Source organism: Xyrauchen texanus, chromosome 25 (genome assembly GCF_025860055.1).
Source record: "Xyrauchen texanus isolate HMW12.3.18 chromosome 25, RBS_HiC_50CHRs, whole genome shotgun sequence".
Taxonomy (NCBI): Eukaryota; Metazoa; Chordata; class Actinopteri; order Cypriniformes; family Catostomidae; genus Xyrauchen; species Xyrauchen texanus.
The window spans coordinates 40,449,391-40,471,052 of record NC_068300.1 but is presented as its reverse complement, the minus strand read 5'-3'; positions in this window follow the sequence as shown (position 1 = coordinate 40,471,052).

The following is a 21,662-nucleotide window of genomic DNA, read 5'->3' as shown; positions in this document are numbered from 1 at the left end:
ATTCATGGAGAGGGTGTTTTCACTGATGACCACTGCGTGGACAGAGAAAAGGAACTGAGCATCTGTGGACCTCATCAAAAGTGAACTCCCGGTGAAAGTGAACACCTACACCTGCTAGGAGTTCTACAGTCATAATGAATGAGATCTGGCTCGAAGCAGCCAGATCAGACAAAAAAATTTAATTCAAGATGCACTAAATCTGATGCACTAAGATCGCATTTAATCGTTCTAGTCTTTAATAATGGAATTGATGTGCTAATTTGGAAATGTGCTTTTTAACGATTAGATTATTATTTTCACTTCATTATATTTACATTGAGTAGGTCTGAGCTGTTAAAATGAGTTTGTATCGTAGACCTTATGCCAAACTGAGTGACGTTCACAGCGCCGTCATTAACATTTAACATCACTGCAAAAATACATCTAATATCAAATCTATATTTATTCACCTAGTACAATAATAGTACGACAAAAATTGTCTGATGCAGGGGTACATTGACGGTTCTTAAACAAACCCTCATAATAAATCTCCAACTGATTGACAAATTAACTTGTGAAATGGATTGCTGTGAACTGTATGCCAATGATTGACTTATAATCCGCGCGTTGGTGTCTCTCATGCAGTGGAGCCATTGGAGTGGGGAATGATCCGAGCAAAGGGTGAAGGCCCACCCCAGCAGATAGTATCGGAGAGTGAGGACCGCCCACTTGATGGCCAGACATTCTTTCTCTAAAGTGCTGAACTTAGTTTCCTTCAATGAGAGCTTGCGACAGATGTACAGCACCGGGCGCTCCTCCCCCTCCACCACCTGCGAGAGCACGGCCCCCAGCCCTCTGTCTGAAGCATCCGTCTGTAAAACAAAAGGGAGAGAGAAATCGGGTGTATGCAAAAGTGGCCCCCGGCCACTCTCACTCTTTAGTGAGATTAGTCAGCAGGCTGGCGACGTCCGTATAATTGGGAATTAATCTTCTATATTAGCTAGCCAGCCCCTTGGGTCTCGGCCAGGTGGCAATCGCCGCAGTCTTTTCAATTTGGGGACGCACCTGCCTGTTACCCAAGTGGAACCCCAGATAACATACCTCCACCCGCCCAACCGCACACTTCTTTGGGTTGCTGTGAGTCCCGCCCGCCGCAGCAATCTCAGGACCGCCCTCAGATGCTGCATGTGCCACTGCCAATAATTGCTGTAAATGATGATGTCATCTAAATAGGCAGCGGCATAAGCTGTATGCAGTCTGAGGATCCGGTCCATGAGACACTGAAATGTAGCCGGGGCTCCAAACAAACCAAACGGAAGTGTCACAAATTGGTGTAATCCAAACAGTGTGGAGAAGGCCGCACTGTTTTTTTCATGGAAAATTGGTGACAAGGGGATCTGCTAATAACCCTTCTTCAAATCCAATGTCGAATAAAACTGAGCAGTGCCCAACCGATCGAGCAACCCATCAACGCGAGGTATTGGGTATGCGTCGAATTTAGACACCGCGTTGATTTTCCTGTAATCCACACAGAACCGTACCGACCCGTTGCTTTTAGGCACTAAAACAACCGTGCTGGACCAAATGCTGTGGGATCCCTCTATTACTCTCATATCGAGCATTGAATCCAATTCTTCCCGAACAATTTTCTTTTTGTGCTCAGGCAATTGGTAGGGGCGGCTACGTACCACAACCCCTGGCTCGGTCTCGATGTGGTGCCGAATGAGGTTCGTACGACCCGGTGGAGGGGAGAACACATCCAAAAACTCCTGTTGCAACCTGGCAACCTCTGTGAGTTGGTACGGTGAGAGGTGGTCTCCACAAGTGCCGGTGAACTGTTTATGCTTTGAATTCACCTTAGGCCCGAGCTCCGCCCTCTCCGGAACTACCATAGCCAACGTCACAGGGACCTCCTCCCTCCACAATTTCAGGAGGTTGAGGTGGTATATTTGCCGTGTGCCCCTATCTGTTCGTTTGACCTCATAATCGAGATCCCCCACTCATTGTGTGACCTCAAAGGGTCCTTGCCACTTGGCGAGTAATTTAGAGGTCGATGTTGGGAGTAATACTTTATCTCCTGGTGCAAATTCCATAGCTGAGTTCCCCTGTCATACATTCGGCACTGCCATTCTTGAGCTCGGAGCAAATTCTCCTATGTTAGTTGTCCCAAAGTGTGGAGTTTTGCTCTAAGATCATGGATGTATTGAATTTCATTCTTACTATTTGAAGGTCCCTCTTCCCAGGCTTTGCGCAAGACATCAAGCACACCACGTGGGCACCGCCCATAAAGCAGCTCAAATGGGAAGAAGCCAGTGGAGGCTTGCGGGACATCTCGTACTGCAAATAACAGGGGACTGAGCCATTTATCCCAATTTCTAGCATCCTCGTGCATCCTCATATTTTTTTAGAGTTTTATTAAATTGCTCCACCAGGCCATCTGTTTGCGGATTGTAAATGCTGGTGCGAATGGATTTAACACCCAATAGTTCATAAAGCTCGCGTAGTGTCTGTGGCATAAAAGTTGTGCCCTGATCGGTGAGGATTTCTTTCCGAATCCCCACCCGGGAGATTATTTTGAAGAATGCACCACCTACGGACATCCCCGCCAATGCCTGGCCAATAAAAACGGGCTATTAGACAGAGTAGTGTTTTTCTTTCTCCTAAATGACCCGCCATGGGATTATAATGAGTCGTCTGGAACACCATTTCCCAACACCCACACTGACCCTATGTATCAAGAGCTGAGTTGTATTTTCTTTTGTTTGAGCATCCTGCGTCACTCTATACAACTGCTCCTTTATAATGGCAAAATAGGGATATGAAAGGGTGATGTCCGGCTGGAGTTGTTGACCATCGATCACTCTCAGGGGCTGCCACCTCTGCCCTTCCCTCGTCATTCTTACGCGGAGCTGTCGAGGACGGCCCAGGCTCCGCCTCCCCTGCCAAGGCATCACATATTTCACATCACCCTGATTTAGTACAGGACCCATCCACACAAATTCCCTTCAATGCATTTCTAAAATCAGTCCCCAAGATCAGCGGATGGGTGAGGCGGGAACTAACCGCGGCCTCCACTCTATGGTTTTTTCCCCCGGAATTTAATCACAAGGGTCACCACAGGATACTTGTGAATATCCCCATGCAAACACTTAACCCTCACCGTTTTAGCTGTGCCCAAAGCCTCGGGTTGAACCAAGCGTTGGTGGATGGTGGTTTGATTGCAACCGGTGTCCACCAATGCTTGGTGAGTACCCCCATTGACACTTACTGGTATCCAGTATGCTCTGGCCCGATCGGGGGCAGCCTGCGGGATGTGGGAGACCCGCCCCCACTGTCCCCAACTCCATCAAAGGGCACTGGTCCGGGTCCCCGCACCTCCAGCACACTGACCCAGGCGCTACGCCTGCACTTGCGTCGGCGGGCACTCCCACCTGAGGGGGAAGACTTGTTCACTCATGTGTTTGATGTGTTTTTTTTACATTCCACATTTTATTGCAACAGCTGCAAAGGGTTTTATGAACAGATGGACAGATCAGTGTGGAGGTGAGGGTGTGGTCAAGCGCCTGTCTGGGTAGAGGGAAAGCGGTAAGGACATCCACCTGAGATGAATTGTGACTAATTACCATCTCTATGTTCACAGTGAGAGTCAGGGGAGATAAAAAGATGGCCAGATCACAGAGAAAGAAGAGAGACAGACAGACCAGGGCTTTCGTGTCTGTCCCCTGAGAGAGAGAGAGCTGAAGCTGAAAATCGGACTGTTCATTTGAGTGATGCTGAAAAACCATCTTGTGTTTTGAAGTGAAGCTGTACAGCGATTGCTGGTTATTTTTGAATAAAACAGACTCATGTGAACTGTGGAAACCAGTTCCTGCTTCCTCCTTTATCTGCTCAACTCAAATATTTGATCAAATCAGCTATGCAAAAAGCAAATGGGACATTGTGTGTGTTGTAAGAGACATTTCACAATAAAATAAACCACACCTCATCTGTGAAAATAGTTATCTAGTGTTTGTGAATATGCTCATGTTATCTGCCAGCTAACAAATCATGTTATTTTTTTTAAGTTTGTTGAGCTACATGTGCATTAGGTTAAAGTTCAGACCAACAAGGAATAAATGGAGCTTTAAAGCTGAGAAGTCTGGAGTATCTACCTGAATAGCTGTTGTTTACTCTCTCTCTCTGTCTGGATTATATGGAATTCTCCAAAATATACAATCAAGGTGCCAATCATTCCAGTAATAGAAAGAAAAGATTTAGTTTTGTTTTCTCTTCACATGGAAATAAAGCCTTGCCTTCTATCTGTCTGTTTTCTTTTAATAATGTAAAGAACCTAAGGTTTAATCTTACCAACAGTAAACTAATAAACTTTTGGATGGAATGCTGCAAATCTCCAAGATTAAATTGATGGGCTCTTACAGATGTCTGCTCTTACAGTACTGTGCTTCCACCACCAGAGTATATGCTCAGGGCTTCAGAGGAAAATGTCCCAAGACCATTTAAATCTCCAGCCGATTTGTGTTTGAAAGAGAAATGGAATCAAGCTGTCAATCGTGAGTCAAAATGTATTCCATGCAGCCCTATACCTTCACATGACTGCCATGACGGCCCACATGCACTCTTTAATGGCAGAGCTTGACCACAGCTCACAGTAAAAGCCTTGTCAACAAAGATGTATAAGTCAAGAAAACATCTGTTTTTCATTGTAAGGCTGTATGAGAAATATGTGGCTGAGCAAGTAAGTATACAAATTATTAATACTTCCATACATCATTAACATGTTTGTCTACCGAGGTTAGATGAAAAGTCATGGAGTATTACCTTTTGTTGTTTGTGTGGTTACAAAATCTAGTGAGCTGCCAACCTAGATAGCTCTTTTTTCACATTATAATTATAGAGGAAATATGCTACCTTTTAAAAAATATAATATCAGGCAACATATAAGATAATTCTGCCTTCAAGTCCTCCTTAAAGGGATAGTTAACCCAAAAATGAAACTCTCATGCCATCTGAGATGTGTATGATTTTCTTTCTTCTGCAAAACACTTTTGAAGATTTGTAGAAAAAGAACCAGGCTCAGCAGGTCCTTTGAATTGGAGTGGATGGTGATTAGATATTAGCAAGAAAAGGCCACAACCTGCCCAGACTAGGGGGGTAACTTGTGGCTGATGTGTAATAGGCTTGGGAAATAGCATCAACAACCCAATAAGCTAGCCTCTGTTTGGAGACGGCATTTCCTTTCCGACGTCCACCAGTGCGGTCCATATAGATACGCAAAGCACGTACCGAACACAGCAACGAAGAGGCTGGGTCTGACTCCTCCCAGAGCAGCGCTTGCAGGTTCACGACCTGGTCCCTGAAAGGGGTCGTAGGAGACGTGGATGTACGCAACCCTTCAGGTCTACCGCTGCAAACCAATCTTGATGCCGGACGCAAGTTAAGATGTGTCTTTTAAGATGTGTGATTGTGAGGGGCACCCTGACCCGGGAACCAATCGTCTAGCCGTGGGGGGTGATGGAGGGTTTCAGTTCCGCCCCGTGCTCACAGCGGTCTGGACATCTGCGCATCAGGCTGACACTGGACGAGTAGACCCGGAGGTGGCAGCGCAGTCGAGTCATCAGCATCAGATGCCGCTGTGACGTTCCCCGATGCAGCGGCGAAATCATCATCCAGCTCGCAGGGTCTGAGGGAGTAAACAGACTGGCCATGAGGCGAGCCGTTTTCACCTCGAGCCTGAACGGAAGCAAACAAACGTGCTGGGGAGCGGGTGGTTCGTGGGGATTTACCCGGAGAAACAGAGCCCGCTGTATGCCCCAAATCGCCCTCATCGCCAGCCAAACTGGCCCAAATCCCGTATGAACAAAGGCGCGGAGGGTGGCTGAAGTGGCTTTCTCTCGCGAGGAAAGAAAGCCACGACCGCAACGTTGCCCTGGCTATGTTCTCGCACTGAGAACATGAACCATTCTTAAAATGCTGCCTGCATGTGATCGCAGCCCAGGCACTCTTTTTAGGGAAAATAAACTCTTTAAGAAGCGCTTTCAAAGCGCCCAGGGGCAAAGCTCCACTGTTGTGCAGAGAAGGAGAAAGCCGCTGATAAGCGCCGTAGATCCAACAGCATACGCTCTGTAGAGGGTCTTGTGTATGCAGCTTGCTGATCACACAACCGCTCAGCTCCGAAAAAAAATTCTGAATGGACAGACGCATTTCCCTCCCTTTATGCCCGTATGTTCAAATTCTGTCTGCCAATTTCTCATTGGCCTGTTCTCAAGTTCAGAGATGCACGAGGCTCTAAAGAGAGACCCCTAGTGCCGTTTCTTCGACACAACGTTGAAGTGAGCGGCAGACGGGGAACGAAAGATTATCAGTTCATAAACACTTTTCACCCTGTTCCTCATCTCATGACATCAAATCACATTTACTATAGTGCATTAGGTGATACATTACATTTACATTTGCGTTTGCATTACATATACATTTACAAGCTTCCTCACATGCAATCAAATTGTGCTGTAGCTCCTGGGGTTAAATTGGACTGGAATTAGGGTTGCCAACCATTCTATAAAATATGGGATCGTCCTGTTTTTAAAGATGAATTGATGCTTCCCGTATCAAATCAATACTAGACGCAATTTGTATGGGACAAATGTAATACAGGATGCATCATTTAAGCTGGTCCGATGGTGTCACCCAACCCGATCTCATGAAAAGTCGTACATAATTTATGAGTTGGCTATTTTGTATGGTCTTGCACAATGTTGTTCGCATAAACTCCAATGACTTCATCACGTGCGAAGTCCCAGATGTCTAATGCTGAAGTAAGCGAGAGTTCCGCACACAATGCGTTAAGGACATACTTAATATTATAACTAACGCGGACTGATGGCTTCAACAGAATCATTCACCATGGATTAACAGCCTCATACTAGGTCTGTCTTTAAAATTGTATAAGTTATTGTTAGAAATCAACGAGTCTATGGAAAAAAATTAGATTTTTACTTCCAGATCTTGACTGTTGCGCTCTATAGGGTTGTTAGTTTTTGAGGTATTTGCAGAATCACCAATCAATTTTAGGATTCACCCCACCTTTGAATTTTCCGGGTTCAATGTTTTTTAACCCCTGGGTAGCTCAACTGATAGAGCGCTAAACACATATAAAGGACCGGGATAGTCCAACAATCGTGTTTTTCATCTCACGTTTGCTTTAAGATACTATCGGTTAGCTTTAGGTTTAAGTTTTGGGATATTGAGGTCAGTTTTGTTCATATAAAACTTAAAAAGAGAATTACGCTTAAAAACCTCATCTGTTTGGGAGAACATTTAACTTGCTTTTGGTCCCACACATTGGACACTTTACCTCGGAACTGCACAGATACATATAATGAATCCCATAATATAGTTTTACAAAAAATTACATGTCATTTTTATGAGATCAGGCTGTAGAGAAAGATGAGGATATGTTAAAAGCTAATAATGTACTTTAATGCAGCTATGTTTCTTGTTGCCTGTTTCACTTTTACACACACACACACACACACACACACACATGTTGTGTTTCCATGTTTTATGGGGACTTTCCATAGACATAATGGTTTTTATACTGTACAAACTTTATATTCTATCCCCTAAACCTAACCCTACCCCTAAACCTAACCCTCACAGAAAACATTCTGCATTTTTACATTTTCAAAAAACATAATTTAGTATGATTTATAAGCTGTTTTCCTCATGGGGACCGACAAAATGTCCCCACAAGGTCAAAAATTTCGGGTTTTACTATCCTTATGGGGACATTTGGTCCCCACAAAGTGATAAATACATGCTCACACACACACACACACACACACACACACACAAACACACACACAGATGTTGTGTTTCCATGTTTTATGGGGACTTTCCATAGACATAATGGTTTTTATACTGTACAAACTTTATATTCTATTCCCTAAACCTAACCCAACCCCTAAACCTAACCCTCACAGAAAACTTTCTGCATTTTTACCTTTTCAAAAAACATAATTTAGTATGATTTATAAGCTGTTTTCCTCATGGGGACCAACAAAATGTCCCCACAAGGTCAAACATTTCGGGTTTTACTATCCTTATGGGGACATTTGGTCCCCACAAAGTGATAAATACACGCTCACACACACACACACACACACACACACACACACACACACACACACACACACACACACACACACACACACACACACACACACAGAGATACACTTTAGATGGATCATGAAGAATGAAACTGCATTATGTCTGCTGTAGATTTATAGCGGGCGTGTTCTACTCCATATGGCTCTGGGTAGCAACTCGCAAGCATTCTCCTTTATATCTCTTTGACAAGCTCTATCAAGAGGCCTCTCTTCTTTAAAGGAAAATATCCACTGATTACAACAATCCTTCAGAGAAATTCATTGTTCCTATGTGTCTATGCTATTCATAATTTATAGAACTAAAATCTTTCTCTCTCACTCAATAGATTCACACTTCAAAAAAATCTAAATCAGTGGTGCAACTGCAGAAGTATAAAAGCAGAAATTAAACAGATGCTAACATTAGCATTCCCCAGAGAGGTCAAAGGTTAGTGTTTTATTCAGCTTTGAGACAAACACCATATCATTTGATGGTGTGCAGTTTTAGGTGGTGGAGTTGTAATATAATTTAGAGAAAATTCAGGCTCTCGTTATGTATGTATTTGTGTAGGATTAGGGGGCACATTTCAGATTTGATTACTAGACTGGAATGCAATTATTATTCTGTTGTTACGTTCAGTTGTCATTTAACAATGTTGTTTTTCTTATAATTTCTGTTTGGGGAAAATAAACTACATTATGATGTGTTAACGTCACATTTTGAACAACATTTGAGAAGTCTAATCTTGCAGCAAATGTACAAATTTCATGTTAGCCAAGCATATTTTCCCCTAACACTGTACTTTAAACACACTATACTTTATTGCACTGTTTTGAATTGAAATGTCTCAGAAGAACGTTTTATGTGCATCCCACATGTTTGGTTCTGAACACATTATTACAGACACAATTTTACATCGCTTTTGTAATTGAGAACGCTAGTTAATAAATAAAGAAAAAAACCTTTTGGGATTGAAAGTGACAATAACTTACATAATACAAAATACTTTTGCTTCCAGGAAAGATCCAGTGAAATATTTAAAAAGCATTTACATGCAAATAATACCACACACTTTTTCCATCAGTTAAGCCAGTAAATAACCCAAAGAGTCTTCTGTATCTTCCATTGGCTTTTCATCTGATGCACTGGGATGTCAAAGTAATTTTGACTTACGTTGTGCATTATGTCCTGACACCCAATGGCAAATAGCGCCGCTGCTGGTCTCCCAGCTTGGCCAACCTGTTTAGGACAGTCTGATTTGCTGGTTTTAGAGGGAAAGAGCTAATCTGGACCTTTCACCTTAACTTGTTTCCCACAAAGTCACATTGAGCATCTGCCTAAAATCACAAGCCTAGCTGAACATTTATAACCCCAAAGGACAAAAGACACTGAACATGTCCAGCATTAAATATAGAGCTATGCTGTCTTCATCTTGTCTGCCTGCAGTCTGTCCCTGGCTGTCTCTGAGCATCAGTTGCTCTCACTGCCGTATCTTTGAATCAAGGTTGGGGTAAAACACTGCAGCAAGAATCGTAGGAAAAATGGCATGACAGTTAAAGAGGACATTTTTTAAAGGTCTATGAAAAGGTCAAACAGCCTACATTAATGAAAACTCATTTTCAATGCATTTGAACAGTAATTTTGACTTTGAAATGGTTCCTTGTGTTTACTAGCACAGGCACCAAATGTCATTAGCATTTTATCAAATTCAATTCAAATATCATTGAACTGCCAAATATCATTATAATCAATACTTAGTGTGAGAGGGTGATTTTAATAAAGTGATGAGTATCATCTTACTACAAGTGTACTGTATTTTCCTTCCACCTTTACTGCAAGGGAGAACACTTCTATGCTACATGGATAACACAACAAACCAGAAGCAAATACACTGTTTGTTAACAAAAAACAGGTGTTTTCATGGTGAAGGAAAAACGTCACTATGGTGCCACCTTGCTTATAAGACAGCCCTGGCTTTTAAGAGCATTCAGAAAAGGTCACTAGTAAAACATCTATTAGTAATAGGGGAGACTGGGGCTTTTAGTCCCACATTATAATCCAGTGAATATTTTTCAGGGAAGGTTTATTTTTAAAAGTCAGTTTCTATAGGCATAAAATTTAGTCTTGGGTAAAAAAAGCTATGGAACATTTTCACCGTTATTGACCAGTAAAAAAGATTACTGAACCCATCAAACCTTTATTTGGTCAAGAAATAAATTGTATTGTAAAAAAAATATTTTTTTATATTTAAAGGAATTAATCTTCACAATGTCTGTAAAGCTCAAAAATGGACAAAAACGATTAAGCCAAAACCACAGCAATACGACTCATGCATCATATTCCAAGTCTTCTGAAGCCATACAATCACTTTGTGTGATGAATTTAATGGAATTTAAATCATTATTTACTCTCAAATTAAATCATTGATTAAGTACTGAAATCAAAAATAGTGGCTAGGCCAATAAAATAAATTCTCATTGGTTCTCATTGCATCTTGTACCTAAACGTTGTGACATCATATTGCAAGCACTAACAAGGTTTTGAAGCTTTAACCTTCGGTTAAAATCTACCTTCATTAAATAGTTGACTATATGCCAGCTGGGGCTAACTGGACCAAGCTAACTAGCTAAATCAGCCAAGGCATGGCACTAGCAATGCTGAAGTCTGGAATTCAATTGAAAGGAAATACACATACTGATAAAATCTGTTCTTTGAATGCACTGTAAGTTGTTTTGAATAAGTAGTATCAGCCAAACTAATAGCCCAAATGTAATGTAAACTAGACTTACACCAGCCTCCAAACTATACTCTAAAACTGTTAGCCAGCTGATGAAGAGAGCACAATTTATTACTCATACACACATTACGTTTACTCTTGGAACACTCTCACACGCTATCACGCCAATGCTGGCATAATCACTCACAGCTTGATCCTGATGTTGTGATGGCAGTCCTTTGCTTTCCTGCTCTTTCTAGAGATACACAGTAGTGTAAGGCTTCTCAAAGCTCCATCTAATACTGCTGGCATGCTGGCTTGGTCCAGCTTGGCTGATGTGTCATTTCTATATGCGTCGCTGGATACCGTAGATCCAGATGTGCTGGCTTACAGTGTTGTGGAGCTACAGCTGTGAGAGTGGACAGAGTTCACATCAGTGATTTGGGTGGGTCTGACATTTAGCACCCAAGGGTCCATTTAGCAAGAAGTTAGTCAGTCCAAAAAAGACCTTTTCAGAAAGAGTTACAGGTTTAGGGCCTGGATTTGGCTGAGATTTGTCTGCAGTTGTGGATTACTTAATATGAATAGGCTCATGTTGAATTACTTAGTGTGACGAGGAGGAGGGCGTGGCCGGGAGTGCTCCCTCTCCCAAACTGCTGCAAATTATCCCTCTCTTCGGCTTATTAACCCGATTGGGGGCTGGCCGTGCTTACTCACGGCCCGGCCCCACCCTCCTCCTCATCACACTTACATTGATCAATGTGTTTACTGGTGTAACCCCAATTGACACTGATAAAGCTAACACATTACTTCCAACAACAGGTCCCGCTGACGTCACTGGAATTCCTGTTGCTGACGGCACGCTGCACGATTGTTTGTTTGTAGCCTGCTTAGCATTGTTTATTCTTATTCTCAAACGTTCATCATTATATTCATCGTTCATCGTTATATCCTTTGTCATTTTACCACGTTTCAGGTTTTTCTGCTTTTCTACTGTTTCATCTGTGTGTATTTTACCTATTGCTGCTGGCACCTAGCTAGAGTCTATGTTTGTAGCCTGTTAGTCTTTTAACATCGCTTATATATCTATTTTCAGCCTTTAATCCTTAACATCTGCCATTTTTAAGCACGCATCGGGTTTCCCCTCGTTTTATTCTCTTATATGCTCGCGATTCAACTGCGAGCATATTCCACTTGAATCTGCGTTCTATTTTTATCACGACTAAACGGCTTGCATTTTTCAGTGCGCACCCATTTTTTCTCCTCTGCGGTACACAGATTATTGCTTCAAAGCACCGCTTATCAAGAACAACAAACAATTGCGTTAGGGATTCACAACAATCTCAAACCCTCACCGCTCGGGAACAACCAACAACAACAAACAATTTGCGGTAAGTCATTGCATCCGCTCATTTCTTCCTGCATTGCATGTCACATGTTTACAATAGCCTCCTCCTTCAGCAGTGAGGGATTCACATTTGATAAATGTAAGGAATTAGTCAGGCTGACGGAGAAGGTTAATGAGTTAGAGACTCGTATCTGAACGCTAGTGGAGGTCAGTGAGAAAGAGAAGCCTGTAGATACTGTTTCGGTTGTGAGTAGTAGTACAGATAGCAACATGCACACTTTGGTTCCGGCTGTAGAGCCCCTGCAGCAGGGCATTTGTGTGACGTCTCGGCGGCATACTCGCTCAGCAAAGAGACACCACTCTCCCATCCCTGTTAGGGTTTCCAATCGATTCTCCCCACTCAGTGATACACCCACTGTGAATCATATTCAAAGAGCCCTTGTTATTGGTGATTCTATTGTAAGGAACGTGGAAATAGAGACTCCAGCCACTATTGCTAATTGCATTTCGGGTGCCAGAGCGTTTGACATCAAATACAATTTACAAGTGCTGGCTAATGCTTAGCATAGATTTTCTAAAATTGTTATCCATGTCGGCAATAATGATGTCTGAGATCACTAAAGATAATGTTAAAGAGGTGTGTGAATTTGCAAAAACGATGTCAGACACTGTAATATGCTCTGGTCCCCTCCCTGCTCATCGTGGTGACGAGGTTTATAGTAGATTAGTGTCACTGAATGGCTGGATGTGGTGTCTGAGAATAAAATAGGATTTATAGACAATTGGAAGAGTTTTTGGGGTAGACCTGACCTGCCAAATAGAGACGGACTCCATCCCTCCAGGGAAGGTGCCGCTCTCCTCTCTAGTAATTTGGCTCATAGTCTGGGACCTGGGGCCCAGGTCAGGAAGCAGACAAACTGGTTAATCCAAACGTCTGCTAGCTGCCTTCAGATGTCACACAGGTTACATAAATTACAACACATAGAGACAGTATCTCCTAGATATATCATAGAGACTGTGTCTGTTCCCCGAGCTACCAAAAATTTGATTAAGTTCAAACTTGAACAAAACAAAGAAATTTAAAATTCACATCATATAAAATAGGGCTACTAAACATTAGATCTCTTTCTACCAAAGCACTAATTGTTAATGAAATGATTACAAATCATAGATTGGATGCACTCTGTTTCACTGAAACCTGGCTTAAACCGGATGAATATATTAGTTTAAATGAATCTACTCCCCCAGGTTATTGTTCTAAACATGAGCCTCGTCTGAAGGGTCGAGGAGGAGGTGTTGCTACAGTGAAATTTTTGGTGAACTAATAATTTTGAACTAATAATGCTTAATGTGACACTGTCAGATATAAATAAAAAATCTCTGTCATCTTTTGTCCTTGCTACAATGTATAGATCACCCGGGACTTATTCTGATTTTCTTGGTGAATTTGCTATTTTTTTTTTATCAGATCTTGTAATTACTGTAGATCGAGCTTTAATTGTTAGTGACTTCAACATTCACATAGATAATGAAAATTATACATTGGGATTAGCAATTATTGATATTCTCAACTCTCTTGGAGTCAGACAAAATGTAACAGGACCAACTCATCGCCATAATCATATGCTGGATTTAATTCTGTCATATGGAGTTGATGTTGATAATATAGAAATTCTGCAGCAGAGCGATGACATCTCGGATCATTACCTCGTTTCTTGTATGCAGCAATCAGCTAATATTACTCAATCTACACAACGCTATCGTTCAGGTACAATTATTCTTTTGACCACTAAAGATAGCTTCACTAATAATCTTCCAGATCTATCTCATACACTCAATAAACCACAAAGCCCAGAAGAACTTGATGAAATAACAAAAAATATAAATGCAGTCTTCTCTAGCACTCTTGATATTGTCACACCACTTCGATTAAAGAAAAAATAAGAAATAAGCCCTGCACCATGGTACAATGATCACACTCATGCTATCAAGAGAGCAGCTCGGAAAAATACAAAATTAGAAGTATTTCGCGGTGCATGGAAGAATAGTGTCTGTAGCTACAGACAGACACTAAAAGCTGCCAGGTCAGCATATTTTAGTAAACTCATAGAAAATAACCACAATAATCCTAGGTGTTTATTCAGTACTGTGGCTAAATTGGTTAGGAATAAAGCCTCAACAGAACCAGATATTACGTTGCAGCGCAATAGTAATGACTTCATGGAATTATGCAATCATCTGTCATAGCACCTCAGAAAACAGTGTCTAATCATTTTCCTCACATGCAACTTCAATCCTTCTCTGTCATAGGTCATGAAGAGCTAACAAAACTTATCGAAACATCAAAAGCCACAACATGTTTGTTAGATCCTATACCAACTAAGCTCTTAAAAGATCTCCTGTAATTTCAGAACCTCTTCTTAATATTATTAACTCCTCGCTATGCTTAGGACATGTCCCAAGAAACTTTAAAATGGCAGTTATCAAACCGCTTATTAAGAAGCCACAACTTGATCCTGGAGAACTGGCTAATTATAAACCGATTTCAAATCTCCCGTTTATGTCAAAAATACTAGAAATGGTAGTATCCTCACAAATATGTTCATTTCTACAGAGAAATAGTATATACGAAGAATTTCAGTCAGGATGTGTTCCTCATCACAGTACAGAGACTGCACTTATCAGAGTTACAAATGACTTGCTCTTATCATCTGATGATATTGCTGCATTTCTCTTCTAGTGCTTTTAGATCTTAGTGCTGCATTCCACACGATAGAGCACAACATTTTCTTGAATAGGCTAGAGAATTATGTTGGCATTGGTGGAGTTTTCTTAGCATGGTTTAGGTCATATTTAGCAGACCGCTACCACTTTGTCTATGTAAATGAAGAATTGTCAAACCAAACAAAAGTAAAATATGGAGTGCCACAGGGATCAGTTTTAGGCTCTCTGCTTTTCTCCATGTATATGCTTCCCCTGGGAGATATTATCAGGGATCGTGGAATAACCTCTTCAAAACCTGATGAGATTTCACGATTCTCGAAATTAGCAGAGTGTATCAATGATATAAAAGATTGGATTGCCAGAAATGTCCTTCTACTAAATTCTGACAAAACAGAGGTACTAATTATTGGACCAAAAATCTCTAAAAATAAGCCACTAAAAAATATTTGACTCTCGATGATGTACTGTTACATCATCTTCAACAGCGAAGAACTTAGGTGTTATATTTGATACCAATCTGTCCTTTGAAAATCAAATTACCAATGTTTGTAGAACTGCATTCTTCCACCTAAGAAATATTGCTAAATTAAGGCATATTAAGGCTCTGTTGCTGATGCCGAAAAACTAATTCATGCATTCTTGACCTCAAGACTAGATTATTGTAATGCATTACTGGGAGGATGTCCAGCAAGATCAATAAATAAACTTCAGTTGGTTCAAAATGCAGCAGCCACAGTGCTAACGAGAACCAAGAAATATGATCACATTAGCTCCATTTTATCATCGTTACATTGGCTACCTGTTAAATTCCGTATTCATTTGAAAATTCTGTTAACTACGTACAAAGCTTTGAATGGTCTAGCTCTGCAGTACTTAAGTGACCTTCTACCACGCTATATCCCATCACGTTCATTATGATCGCAAAATTCTAGCCTGTTAATAATTCCTAGAATATCAAAATCCACAAAAGGAGGTAGATCCTTTTCATTTTTGGCTCCTAAACTATGGAATAGTCTCCCAAACACTGTTCGAGATGCAGACACACTCCCTCAGTTTAAGTCTAGACTAAAGACTCATCTATTTAGCCAGGCATACACCTAATTTATCCTCCAACTCACCATTAGGCTGCTTTAGTTTAGTCTGCCAGAACCAGAAACCAGAAACATTTATCATGATTTATATCTCTGCAATAAATTGAATGGCATCTATGCTTATATTATTTAATTTGTTTCCCTGTCTCAACCTCGGGACTCCTATCCTGAGGTCACAAGAACCGGCTGGATCCAGCACCATTCCTGCTTTGTGTTGGACTCCACTGCTACGTGTCGCTGAATGATGATGACTAAATGCAGCCGGTGCCAGCCAAACATCACTTCAGTCTATTATGATGGACTTCAGTGGATGAACTGATGCCAACTCCAACCACAAGACATGGGATACTTCATATGCCATTGTCCGAACCTTGGATTTAGGATGGACCACACCGAACCTCATCGAAATAACCGGCCAGGTTGAACTGCTTTTCACATCCCTGATCTCTGCCTGTATCACCTTGGTCTATTGATGGACTACGATCTTGAAATGGAATGCATAGATTATCAATTGCCAACAAAAGTCTTCATTGGCCAATTTACAAGGACAATTGCATCTATGTGAACTTCTACAGTTAATCCAGGCTGGACTTCAAAGACATTGGTCATTAATCTTACAGTTCAAACAAAATTGATGTTTAAACACTGACCCTTAAATTTTGTTTAATAATTTTAAACCATGACTTTAACTATACATAAGTAATATTTACATTATATTCATGATGTTAGCCAGAGGGGAACTGTAAGGTTATTTTTCTTCATTAATCAACATCTTATGGAGTTTTGTGTTCCTTGCCACAGTCGCCTTCAGCTTGCTCACTGGGGTTATTAATACAATTATTATTTAATTACTTATTTTTAAACAAGATTAACAATCGTATTTTATCTAATTACACAATGATGTTTCATCGACATTATAGACATTACAGTTTTATCGTCTGTTAATAACTGATCTTCTGTAAAGCTGCTTTGAAACGATGTGTGTTGTGAAAGGCGCTATTCAAATAAAATTGACTTGACTTCTGTGAATGTGATGTAATTCCGAGAGAAACAATTTACAATGGGACATCAAGTATTGAGTTGTGAAAAGTGAGCATTATTTACTTGGATGGCACCAGAGGTGGGCTTATGGGGCTTTTTTTATCATCTAATAGGGATGTCAAAAGTACCAGTACTTCGGTATCAATCGGAACTAAATACAGTATATGTACACTCACTGAGCACTTTATTAAGAACACAATGGTCCTAATAAAGTGCTGGCATGGTCTTCTGCTGTTGTAGCCCATCTGCTCTCAAGATTCGACATGTTGTGCATTCTGAGATTATATTCTTCTCACTACAATTGTACAGAGTGATTATCCGATTTACTGTAACCTTTCTGTTATTTAATCCATTCTGGCCATTCTCCGTTGACCTCTCTCATCAACAAGATGTTTCCATCCACAGAACTGCTGCTCACTGGATGTTTTTGTTTTTGGCACATTCTAAGTAAATGCCTAGTGACTGTTGTTGGTGAAAATCCCAGGTGATCAGCAGTTACAGAAATACTCAAACCAGCCCGTCTAGCACCAAAAATCATGCCACGGTCTAAATCACTGAGATCACATTTTTTTCCCCATTCTGATATGAAGATCAACTAAAGCTCCTGACCTGTATCTGCATGAGTTTATGCATTGCGCTGCTGCCACACGAATGCTGGTTAGATAATCACATAAATATGTAAGTGTGCAAGGTGTTCCTAATAAAGTGCTCAGTGAGTGTATATAAAGTAATGTTAAAATATATTTATTAGATAGGACACCAGTCTTTCAACAGTATTTGTAATACCAAATACTGTCTGAGTTCAGCACCCACATGCCCACTTGCCAGCTGCTTTCCAGCACTTTTCATGAATGCCTTTCATGCCTATTTGCGTGCATGCAAGAAGAGCTCTCGCAATTAGGGCTGTGTGTGTGTGTGAACGCCTGTGTTGCTGAGATATTGGAAACTGTGTTGACTTTGTCCATTAAGATGTAGTATGTACCAAATATGTTGATATATAACCCTGAAAACAAAGAGTTCTATACAGATGTGCCTTCAGTCACAAGCCAGGACATTTGCATTTTTGCAAAACTCTTATATAAGGACAAGCTCACCAGATGAATGATTAAAAAAAAAAAAGAAATGTTGAACTACGGAGAGTCAAAAAGGACAAAAATAGTGTTTTTTTTTTATCATGTTTTAATGTAAAAGAATGTAACTTCTGATCTTTGAGCTTATCTGAGGCTGAGACAAAACTAAGTAAGACCTTTTGGTTTTAGTTTCTGCTAAATTTGATTAAACATTGGAGGCAAACAATTATCTTTGGAATAACATGCACTGATCAGTCATTTACGATAAGACAATAAGAAGCATATTGAAAATATGGTTCATTTTGATTTCATTTTGACTTTAACAACACATACTGCAAAATCGCTTATACAAATATATACAAATGTATTATAAACGTATAGATTTTAAAGGAAATTTTTGGTTGATTATGACTTGAAAATAATTGTTTGGTTTAAATCACATCATCGAAACAGATGTTGTGTCATCATTTTTACTTTTCACTTTCCATTCTGGTGTGATGGATCCACTCCCTACAGAACAATCATGTAGTCAGTGCTGCAAGGGAGAATTTATTGTATGTCTCTGAAGAGTCAATACTTCACACAATTTTCCATCTGTCAGTTCAATGACATGGACGACTTCTTATTTTCCGAAGTATTCCTGGCTTCATCATAGTCAGACAAACAAGCTGCAAAACAAAGGAAGAAACACATTTGAGCAAATTTGTCACATTAATTTATTATGCATTATGTTACACAGTTATGTCGCTGAATTGAGATATGCATTATTTAAACCACCACTTTAATCCAGACACTTCAATCAGCTCTTTAAAGTGCACTCAACTACAATTTCCATTTGTCTTTACTGTATTGCTGTAACACGGACTCAGGTTGAGATGGATCCATATGCGGTTTATTTAACACAGCAAGTTCAGAGTATAGACGCAAGTGTCGATTAATCAGGGCAATCAACAATATCAGAGGCAGAGCAGAAACAAGGTAAACAGGCAGGGGATCAGGGCAGCAAATAGAAGTAGTCCAGGCAAAGTCAATAATAGGCAGGCAGCAAATTATTGTAAAGAGGAAATCCAAGGCAAGGTCAAAACACGGGTAGGATAACACAGGGAATGAATAACACTCAGAAATGTAGCTGGGGTAAACAAGACTTCGCAATGAGTGAACAAACACACATGGCTTAAATAGTTTGAGTAATGTGGAACAGGTGTGTCATAATCAGTCCAGGTATGCGGGCACTGGGAAATGTAGTCCAATATTACTACTCAGGCGAGGTAGGCCTCTGGTGTCCGATTGAGGAATCTTCACCAGCGTTCATGACAATTGCATAATTTACAACTAAAAACAACTCATTATTTACAACTTGCTTTTGCCGCCCCTCTGTGGGCATTTCACCAGAGATTATTTAGCAGCAGTTGGGTCACTTCTATTAAAATGAAAGGGAGAAATTGGAACGCTCATCCAAGGAGCTCTGAGCACCCAGCGGTCAACGGATATAGAAAGGAAAATCCGCTTTACTTTTTAAACTACAGACCTGCCAATCAACTCAAGAATGCGCCTGTTCATATGCTATACAAGCCGGGAAAATGTAGCGTTATATGAGGTAAAGAAGCACAATTTATGACACCAGTATTGTCCGATTTTATTGATGATTTGAAATACGTACTTTGATCGTAATCTTGACAAACTGTTTTTGAGATAGTGGGCTTTCTGCATTCAAGTTGATAGGAGTTGCATTGGCATGACTGGGAATAGTCTCCCGAGAGCATTCCAAAGATTGCCGACAATGGACTGACTTGCTAGAAAGACTTTGATTTCAAACAAAAACTGGAGCTCACTCGTGCTATGTTCAACCAGGGGTGAGGCCATGAATATAATGAAGCATGTACCTTTTCTCAGCCTTTAAGAGTCAATATACTCTCATTTACCTAATACTTAGAGTTTTATAATTACATATATGTACAATGTAGAATTACAATAATTTGTATTGTTACAATTAAGTTAATAACTAGAAATGTACCTTAATGTGTCATATTGATGCAATTGTAATGGGGTGTCACAACGTTGTGTTGAATAACGACCCCACACACCCCTCACACAAACTCTTTACCCTCCTCCCGTCTGGCAAGAGGTACCGAAGCATTCAGGCCCTCACGGCCAGACTGTGTAACAGCTTCTTCCCCCAAGCCATCAGACTCCTCAATACTCAGAGACTGGTTTGACACACACGTGTCCTGAGTTGCACTTTAATTACTGTCACTTTATAACTGTCTGCTACCTCAATAACTGCTATGTGCATAGAACATTATCTCATAGTATGTTATGTTTACATTTTTAGAAACTGTCATCTTTTTGCACTACTGAGTACTGGTCGGCGCTGCACTGTCTATTGTCCTGTTCATTGTCAGTAATTTGTTGTACTGTCCTGTACTTTTTGCACATGTTTGCACGTGCACTTTATATAGGTATATATAGGTAGTTTATATAGGTATTTTATTTCGTTGTGTAGTCTCATGTGGTCCTATGTTGGTCCTTTGTTGTTTTTATGTAGCACCATGGTCCTGGAGGAACGTTGTCTCGTTTTGCTGTGTACTGTACTAACTGTATATGGTTGAAACGACAATAAAAACCACTTGACTTGACTTGACTTGAATAAAGCTCTCGATTTACAACATCTCACGCCTTTTTTGGATTTTATTCTGTTTAAACATATTGAAAAGTGGTGGTAAGTCCCAGTAATCATGCTCACGCATGTTCCACCACAACCACTCTCTCTGCTGGCAATATAGGACAGGTTTAACATTTGAAGGAAGTCAAGAGAGCTGGATCTAAAAGCAGCTAAGTTTAATGAAAAAAAATAAAATAAATACAAAGCAGGGTGAACACAGTAACAAGGCAAGTCTCGGAACTATGAAACAAAAAACAAACAAGATACAACTGCAGAAAACCGAAAAACTGACAAAGACTGAACAGAAATCAGAGCATTGTATACACAAGGACTAAAGAGGGAATGGAACACAGGTAAGAACAATTGGTAACAGCTGACAGAGATGAGGGCAGAGCTATGGGGAAGTGTAGTCCAGGGAAACAGAAGACAGAGGATAAACACAAGGCAACACAACAGTGAATTATGACAACAGGTTTACAATAATTACACATATGATTTAAAATATAAAGTCTGTGCCTGTTTAAACAGATTGAAAATGGTGGTCAGTCTCAATAATCATGCTCACGCATGTTTTATAATGAGGATGAACATTAAATCAAACATTACTACACATAAAACATGGTAGCTTGAGAAGAGAGCATACTAAATATATGTCGATGTTAACCCCCCAAAAATAAGATCAAATTAAATACATTTGCACTCACCCACCACTACCACTCTCTCGGCTGGCACAAATCTTAATGACCCAACCCAAACCAGTAAAGTAAAGCAAGTAGAAGCACCTTTCTCACCCTGTTACACAAATAAAAATGAAATGGCCTTAAAAATAAATACAATAAAATAAGAGATATTGCAATAAACATTATTATTAGACATTTTCAGTCCT